A 9,138-nucleotide genomic window follows, 5' to 3' on the forward strand; every position below is an offset into this window, starting at 1 on the left:
GAAATATACCACATCAATATAAAACTATGCATATTGGAATCATCCATAAAAGACTGCAGAAATGTAATTTGCTGAGCTCTGGCAGATATTGAAGTATTTAACCAGCATTTATGTTAAATACTCTGGATTTACCTCTGCCTTGTTACTTTACGAAATGTTTGTTTAGATTTCTTATTAACACTGTTACCTCCCAACCCTCCAGACAAGTTTTCAACATGTTGATACTTGCTCTTTTACACATACAAGTGTTCAGCTAAACCCATGCGTAAAATCTGCTATGAATTTCTGAATTTGATACACATGTACCTATTCAGTTATAAACTAACACACATTCAAATCATCTTTAAAAATATTAACACTACTGCCGTTTATTTTTCATACTCTGGTACTGCACCTCACTCCACTGGCACTAGTAAGAAGGGAGAAAAATAATTTCAGAATTTCAAAAATTGAGTGCAAATGTCTCAATTCAAAGAAACAGCCCTTCAGTAATACACCTCTGTATTTTGAGCAGCAGGTCCTGGTATTTACTGGATGTGATACAACTCCCCCCTTCTTTTTAATATGTTTTGTAAAGTTACATAAACTTTAGGCTCCTTGGTAGAGCACATGTTATTCATGCAGAATATCCTAGATTCAGTTCTCAGCATCTCCTGTTAAAGGTCCTCATAGAAAAATTGTATGAGAAGGCTTTTTTGCTTGAGACCTTGGAGAACTGCAGAGCAAACAGTACTGAGCCTGATGAACCCATTTTCTGACTTGGTATGTTGATGTCACATGGCCATACATATGTATTCATATGTCCACTCATATACTTTCTGAAGTAGCTTTTTATAAGCTGTCAGTGGTCAACTTACATCTTCTTGTCCAGTAAATGGTATGACAGTGAGTGTAGCATCAGCAGAATCTTTGGGCAAATCTACATTATGATTTAAACTGTTCTACATTAATAGTCATTCTCTCTTTCTGGTTTTCCCAGCTGTGTTCATCAGAGTTTACTCCCGGGAAGGCGTTCTTGGGATTGTATCATAAACTAGCTGTTGAGAAATAACAAGGCAATCCTGTGTGGAGTTATTCCTATCTAAGCCCATTAAAATTAGTGGGTTTAGACTGTAGTAATTCTGCATAGGATTGTACTATGAAAGATTTATATCTGCTTTTATGCGCCTGAATGATCTAATTTACCACTTTACTAAGCCCTGGAACTTGTGTAAGACAACACCCTTATGAAGTAACTTTCTGATCAAAGACTCCACCCCAAGTAGGCCTCCAGTGTTCTGAGAATATTTTACTCCACCTTTGCTAGTGCTGGCAACTTCATTAAGAAAAAGACCAGTTTTGCTGCATTTTTTTATAATTAAGAAACCCTGTATTTATACACACAACTGAAAACGGACAAATTCAGCACTGTAGCCTTTTGAAAAGCAGCCCATTTATTTATCCTGGTAAATATCTGTATCCTGCCCTTTATCCCAAATCTTCAAGGCAACTTACAAAAAATTAAGATGGAAGATGGCATATATTCACAAAACATTGTCTGCAAGCACCACTTGCTGAAACAGTTGAAATAGGTAGGAACATACCCACTAGAGCGTGGGGGCTAGGATTGCCAGGTCCCTCTTCGCCACTGGCGGGAGGTTTTTGGGGTGGAGCCTGAGGAGGGCAGGGTTCGGGGAGGGGAGGGACTTCAATGCCATAGAGTCCAATTGCCAAAGTGGCCATTTTCAGGTGAACTGATCTTTATTGGCTGGAGATCAGTTGTAATAGCAGGAGATCTCCAGCTAGTACCTGGAGGTTGGCAACCCTAGTGGGGGCCCTGGTATCCATCCCTCCCAGTTGAGTTATAAAGATAGTATGGACAATGGTGTCACAAGCAGTTGAGAGGTGTAGAAGCAACATCGTTGCACTCCTTCATTATTCTCCAGCAAAAGTTGTCTAGCAGAGCGAGCAAGGCTGTCTCCAAGCTGGTTTGAGAGCTGAGTGACCATAACTCCCTTCATCCTTTGCCTCCAAAAGGAAGCTATACAGCTAATTGTTAGTTATTTAAATATCTGGGTTCCAGGAATGGCTTCTCCGAAAGTAGGACAAAGATTGCAAACAAAACATTTATATCCTTGACCATGTCATGGTTCTGTTACCCAAATCAGTGTACACGTGTCAGGGCAGTAATATGCAGAGGTGTCACCGTGCCTACACAGACCAAACTTGTATTTTGGGCACTTAAATACTTGGGAGAGAGATAGCGTGGTGTAGTGGTTAAGGTGTTGAACTAGGATCTGAGAAACCCAGGTTTGAATCCCTGCTCTGCCATGGAAACTTGCTGGGTGACCTTGGGCCAGTCACACACACTCAGCCTTGACCCTGGCAAGTATTTGGATGGGAGACCTCCAAGGAATACCAGGGACATGACGCTAGGGTTGCCAGGTCCCTCATCACCACCAGTGGGAGGTTTTGGGGGCGGAGCCTGAGGAGGGTGGGATTAGGGGAGGGGAGGGACTTCAGTGCCATAGAGTCCAATTGCCAAAGTGGCCATTTTCTCCAGGTGAGCTGATCTCTATCGGCTGGAGATCAGTTGTAATAGCAGGAGATCTCCAGCTACTACCTGGCGGTTAAGCAATCAAAAATCAACACTTCTGCACCATTACCTAAGGTTAGAAAATTGGTACAGAAACAGGCTGATAACAATATGTAATGACAAAAGTATATTGAATGTAACAATGTGCTACCAAGCCAATTGTATATGTACAACAAAGTATTTCTCAGTCCTGGTACAGTAACAATCAATCCGAGGTCGATGTCTTCAAGTGAAGAAGGGTAGAAAGGGATACGATCGTTTCAATTCTTCCTCAGTCCCGTTTATATATTGATTTCAAAATGTACTCATTTCAATATAAGCTTCTGTAGCTTCAAAATTCTCATAGACTTTTAAGCATCACCCTTTTAGGGACAAAATAGCAACCTTGTGTATTTTTTAGCTTATCTATTCCAACATCAGGATTTCCATTGAAACAAGGTTGCACAGACAAATTTACAGTTTCCACGTTCCCAAATGGAATACAAGTTGTAGCAGCAGTTGGCAACCCTACGTGACGACGGAGGCAGGCAATGGCCAACGACCTCTGAATGTCTCCTGTCTTGAAAACCCCATGGGATCACCATAAGTCAGCTGTGACTTGATGGCAAAAAAAACCCCTCTTGGGACTGTATTTCGTATGGATACGGAGGTGCAGATTCAGATCGACAGTCACAGAAAAGGGGGAGGGGGAAGAATCTTCAACAAAGTTTTTTTTTTTACTAACAAAAGAGCACAGAATACTCAATGCAATATGGAAAACAGCAACAGATGAAAAATACAGAAAGGCAATATGGTGAAACAGCAATAAAAACCCTTGATCTAAAATGTCTGCCTACCTAAGGGAATAAAAACCTCTAAGAAGAAATAAAACACAGCCTGATCCAATGAGAAGAAGGGGGAGGGGGGGTTGTCCATTGCTGTGAAGAGGCAGGGTCATGAGTTGAAACTGACCAGGCAACAGCAGAAGGTTTGATGCCAGATCAGCAGAGCAGAAGGTTTGGGTACCCAAAGAGGTGAGGGACCAACCAAGAGGCTGGGGTAATAATGTTTCCAAGCCAGCTTCAAAAATTGGGGTTAAGGGCCAACTTTTTATCTCCTTTTGCCTGGATTGGGAGGGGAAGGGGTGCCTTGGCACTGGAACGTAAGAATAATAAAAGTGTAATATTTCCGATGTGTGTAAGTATGCAAAACCCTTGCTTCTGTTGTAGAGAGGAGTTTCCCCTTTTGTGTTTGGAGTGTCAAAAATATTCCCATAGGGAGATCTGGAAATCAGATATGTTTGCATCTATGGGCCGGCAATTTGTCATGCTTGGGGCAGGGTTGGAATATTCCTGCCCGGTCATTTAGATAGGAAAGAGATTGCTGGGGTTGGACCATTGCATATTGTTTTGGAAAGTCTAAGTTGTTGGTTATGATTAGATTAGCTGGGCAGAAGCTCTGTGGTCTTTGGGCAAATGGCCTTGATTTAATCCCTCACAAGGTGGATTTAGGGTTGATACCCTCCAGGTACTAGCTGGAGATCTCCTGCTATTACAACTGATCTCCAGCCGATAGAGATCAGTTCACTTGGAGAAAATGGCTACTTTGGCAATTGGACTCTATAGCATTGAAGTCCCTCTCCAAACCCCGCCCTCCTCAGGCTCCGCCCCAATAACCTCCTGCCGGTGGCGAAAAGGGACCTGGCAATCCTACTGACAGAGGAGTGCCCCTGCATTTTTTCCCTCTTTGGTATGACTCTGCTTCTTGATACCAATTTAATTCAGGCTCCTTGTATCTTTCTGGGGTCACACTCAGTCACTCACGTGTACAGAAGCGAATAAAACCATAAAGAAAACGGGGATCCTTGGCTGAGGGTCTCGTGGGCAACAGTTCTGTACAATGGATGGCTATTATAAGTGGACCTCTGTATGAAATTAAGTGGACCTCTGTATGAAATAATGAAAAACACCCTTTGCAAAGAGCAGGTTTGGGGTTACTGACCCTTATGGATGGCTTTCCCATGGTTATTCCATTGTTATTACAGAGCGTAAAAAATAACCATAGCAAAAAACTATTAAAATATAGAGCTTTTAAAAATATATCCACAAAGGGCCTTTTAATTTTGTTGAAACTCTTACTCTGATGTTTCTCCCCCTCCCATAGAGTTAATAAAATTAGGCTAATCTATATATTTTTTAAAAAATAGTTTATATGTCGTTTGCATCCTTTAAAACAAATTAATATGCTGACACGGCCATCATAAGTAGAGTTACACCTTTCTGAAGCCATTGAAATCAATGGGCTTACAAGGGTGTAACTGCGGTTGCCAGCCATTGGCTGGTAACCAAGAGTGGGATGAGATGAGGGAGAATAACAGCGCACTCATGGTATAGTGTCACTTCAGGTGAATAACGAAGTGATGGCGTATCGTTGGTGTGACACTGATAACAAAAATTCTAGAGCAATCATGTTGGCGTCACGTCAGCAACCTGACATCACTTCTGGGTATTAAAGGGAAGCGATGATGCAATCAGTGCTGGATTTAGATGAAGAGAGGCCCTAGGCTATTCCACTTGTGAAGCCCCTCCCAATCCCCCACCCTCACGGCAAGAGGAAGATGGAAGAGTTTCAGTGAAGCCAAAGATGATAACAGGTGTTTAAAATCCCACAATTCACAATTCTTCCTCTAAAGGACATAATGTTATTGTTAAATACCATAGTGATTGCGGGGGGCGGGGGGAGCATAAATGTTAAAATGAACACTGAAAAACTTTTGCAATAACCGAACTTTGTAAACATTTTGCGGAATAAACAGGAATTTTTAGGGACATGAAATTATTCTGAAATGGAGTGCAAGGAACATTACTGAAGGGTTCTTTAAAGACTAGAGCGCGTTATGGCAGCATGTGTAAGAAAGGCCTATGAGAGTGTCAAAAATATTATACACCTTGCCGGAGGCCCCCTAGATTTTGAGGCCCCAGGCTTCAGCCTGCCAAGCCTATAGGTAAATCCGGGGCTGGGTGCAAAATGCTGCTTTCCCGGCATCCCCCCCCCCCCCCGGCCAAGTGGCAGCAGGCAGCAAAGAAGGTGGCTGGGTTGTCTCCCTTTGAGCGGGACACCTGGTCTCCTGAGGTGTAAATCAGCTTAGGATTGCAAAGCAGGTGCCAATTTACCCTTGTCTTCATATTTTCTTGTACAAATATGGCAATCATAGTAATCAAGCACCACCTAGTGGGAAGAGTTCATAGTGTCCTCTACCCTGAACGACTCATACATTTCCTGGTTTCCGTTTGACTATGGTATAGTTTGGTACCAGTGAGTTCTTTATATTAGATGTATGACACCCCAGACAACCATCAAAGGCTTAGATATTCCATGACAGAAAGAAATTGTGAATTTAATCCAAATATACTGTTGAAGGTATGGGTATGTACAAAATAATGATTTTTTTAAAGATAAAAATGGTTTTTATGATGGAGAAGGGGCTGAAATAAAAGGTGTGAAATATTCACCCATATGAACATAGTATGAAGGTTAGTACCTAGTTTACTAGGAATTAATTTCCACCCTAATAAATTAGGATTGGTAACTTTTGTTGTTTTTCCTGGCCTAAGTAGTCTTTGAGGCTTTTAACCAACATTTGCCTGCTTCCTAACGAGCGCTGGAATATTATTATTAAAAATTTTAATAGTATCTTTCTATATCAATGTGTAACACATGCATGGTCAGAGAACACCGTTTGAGAAAAGGGTAGGAGAAGCCATAAGTGTGCAAAGCTATGAAAAGCTTGTGCCTAGTTGTATGCTTTGCTTAGGGTTGCCAGGTCCCTCTTCGCCACTTGCGGGAGGTTTTTGGTGCGGAGCCTGAGGAGGGCGGGGTTTGGGGAGGGGAGGGACTTCAATGCCATAGAGTCCAATGGCCAAAGCGGCCATTTTTTCTAGGGAAACTGATCTCTGGAGATCAATTGTAATAGTAGAAGATCTCCAGCTACTACCTGGAGGTTGGCAACCCTAGCTCTGCTGCTTGCCCTGCTTTTTTCCCCTCCCCCATTAGGGTCCCAACAGCTCAAGTTTTGAGGCCCAGGTTTGGGGATGCAGGCCGTCTCTGAGAGGGTGGTTATGGAATCTAGCCCACAGTGAGATATATGCTCTCACCTGCAGAGGCACCTACTATAATAGCTCTGTATTATCTCAAAGCAAAGAGGGGAATCTCCTATGCACTGTGAAAATATACTCCTTGCAGGTGGACTTTTCTCATAAATGTTAGTTTTAGACTATCTCATGCTCTCCATGGGAGAGAAGGCAGCATGGTATAGCCTGATCTCAGAAGATAAGTCCGGTCAGTATTTGGAAGGGAGAACTCCAAGGAAGACTCTGCAGAGGAAGGCAATGGATAACTACCTCTGCCTCTCACTTGCCTTGAAAGCCCCTTGCTTGGGTTACCATAAGTCAACTGCCACTTGACGACACTTTACACATACACACACACGCGCGCGCGCGCACACACACACACACACACACACACACACACTGCTCTCCACATTGGGACAAAACCCTAGATTTTGCAATTCTGAATGGCAGTCTCCACTGTAAGCAGTACGCATGGATCAGGCAACCGGATCCAAACTTAGCATTTATGAATAGCCGTGTCCCATATTCTTGGGCCACTGTGTCACATTCTAAGATGCATGGCAGAAAGGAATAACAATGCTTGGCAATGCTTCTTCATGGCTGGAGACATCCCTCAGTGTGCCTTCATGGCTGTGACTAAGCAGCAGCCGTCCCCTGCTTCCTAGCTGAAGAGGGGAGGCTGGTGTATGTGTTGGTTTGTGTGACAAGAAGGCACTGGAGAAAGAGAGGTACACACACACAGAGAGAAGCAAAGAACCATTGCTGTTAGAGCTGTCTGAAGCACCATGGGGGTGCAGGATCATTCTCTTTCTCGAGATCCCATGTGAGGTAGAAGATCTCTTGCCCTGTAGGTGTGCCTTTGTGCTTCCACCTGTATTTTTTTTAAATAAAGCAAATGCTACAAAAGTGGCATATGTTTCCAGTACTCACTCCTGTGATGTGAAGCTACCTAGGGAAGTGTGACATCTCACCACTGGAAGAGGTGAGGCAAGCACAGCAATATGATGTTTCCTGATTAATCTATCCATGGGGGTTACCGCATTATGTATTCCCAGCAATGTATTAAGAGTTTGAAACTGTTATAAAAAATACTGTTCACACTTTGTTTGGCCCCTTTAGCTGTGAAGACATCTTCCAACCATTTTTTAGCTGTGGCATCCAAAAACCCTTTTAAAGTGATGTTTTTTATAACATTTTCAAACTCTTAATACATCACTGGGAATACATAATGCGGTAACCCCCTAAGCCAGAAAGGATATTTACACAACTGTGCAAGTATCCTTTCTGGCTTAGGTAGATCAATCAGGAATGGATACAGTGCACAACCAATAACATATACTTTTCAGACATGGGGATCAATTGTGTGTGTATAAAGTGCCGTCAAGTTGCAGTCAACGTACGCAACCCCTTATGGGGCTTTCAAAGCAAGAGACTAACAGAGGTGGTTTGCCACTGCCTTCCTCTGCATACCAACCCCTTTCTGACTATATATTACTCGTCCTACACCCTTGACACTGAGAGACACTGTCCTTCAGTGTTACTACTCTGAAGATGCCTGCCACAGTTGCTGGCGAAACGTCAGGAAAGAAAATTCCAAGACCACAGTTACACAGCCTGGATAACCTACAAGAACCAATGAACTCTGACCGTGAAAGCCTTCGACAATATTTTAAACCTTGGTATTCCTTGGTGGTCTCCCATCCAAATACTAACTAGGGCTGACCCTGCTTAGCTTCCGAGATCTGACGAGATCAGGCTCTGCTGCCTTCCCTCCCGGGGATTAATTGCCATGTCAAAAAAAATGTAATGTGTGTGCGGTGTTTTCCCTTTCTCTGTAAGTTCTGGAGTGGGGTCCTTACTCTGGCTTCTATACTTAGGGCAGTTCTTAGCTGTAGCAGGTAAGCTTGTAGCAACTTCTGTTTATTGAGAACAGCACATGAAGACAAAGCACTTAATTGCAAAGCAGAAAGGCTCTCACACAGTCTTCTTCAACTTAGCATAAATTTTGTCGCTCAGATCCAAACTAAGAAAAGTTCCACCCAACAATACTAAACAACCCTATTGGAGTACTAGAGATGGAATTGGACCAATCCAGACTAGGCTACCCACAGTGCAATTCTAAGGACACTTTATTGGGAGTGTGTCCCATTGAGAAGACTTCAGTAGGATCCTGATCATACCTGTTTAGGATTGCTCTCCCTATTAAACTCACTTTGTGTGTATGTATGCAGTACATACATATATCACAGTGTGAATCATCCCTAAGATAGTATGAGAAAAAATGTGCATGAGGATCCCCAAGGTAACAATGCCATAGGAAAACAGCATTATACAGAGGCAACAGTAGTAAATAGATGCTGCTGAGTATAAATTCAGTGAATAAGCGGCTGCAAACACAACCACATCCTGAACCGATCTAATCCTTGCTTGAAATTTAATCAGTGTGAACTAAAA

Source organism: Euleptes europaea, chromosome 9 (genome assembly GCF_029931775.1).
Source record: "Euleptes europaea isolate rEulEur1 chromosome 9, rEulEur1.hap1, whole genome shotgun sequence".
Lineage (NCBI taxonomy): Eukaryota > Metazoa > Chordata > Lepidosauria > Squamata > Sphaerodactylidae > Euleptes > Euleptes europaea.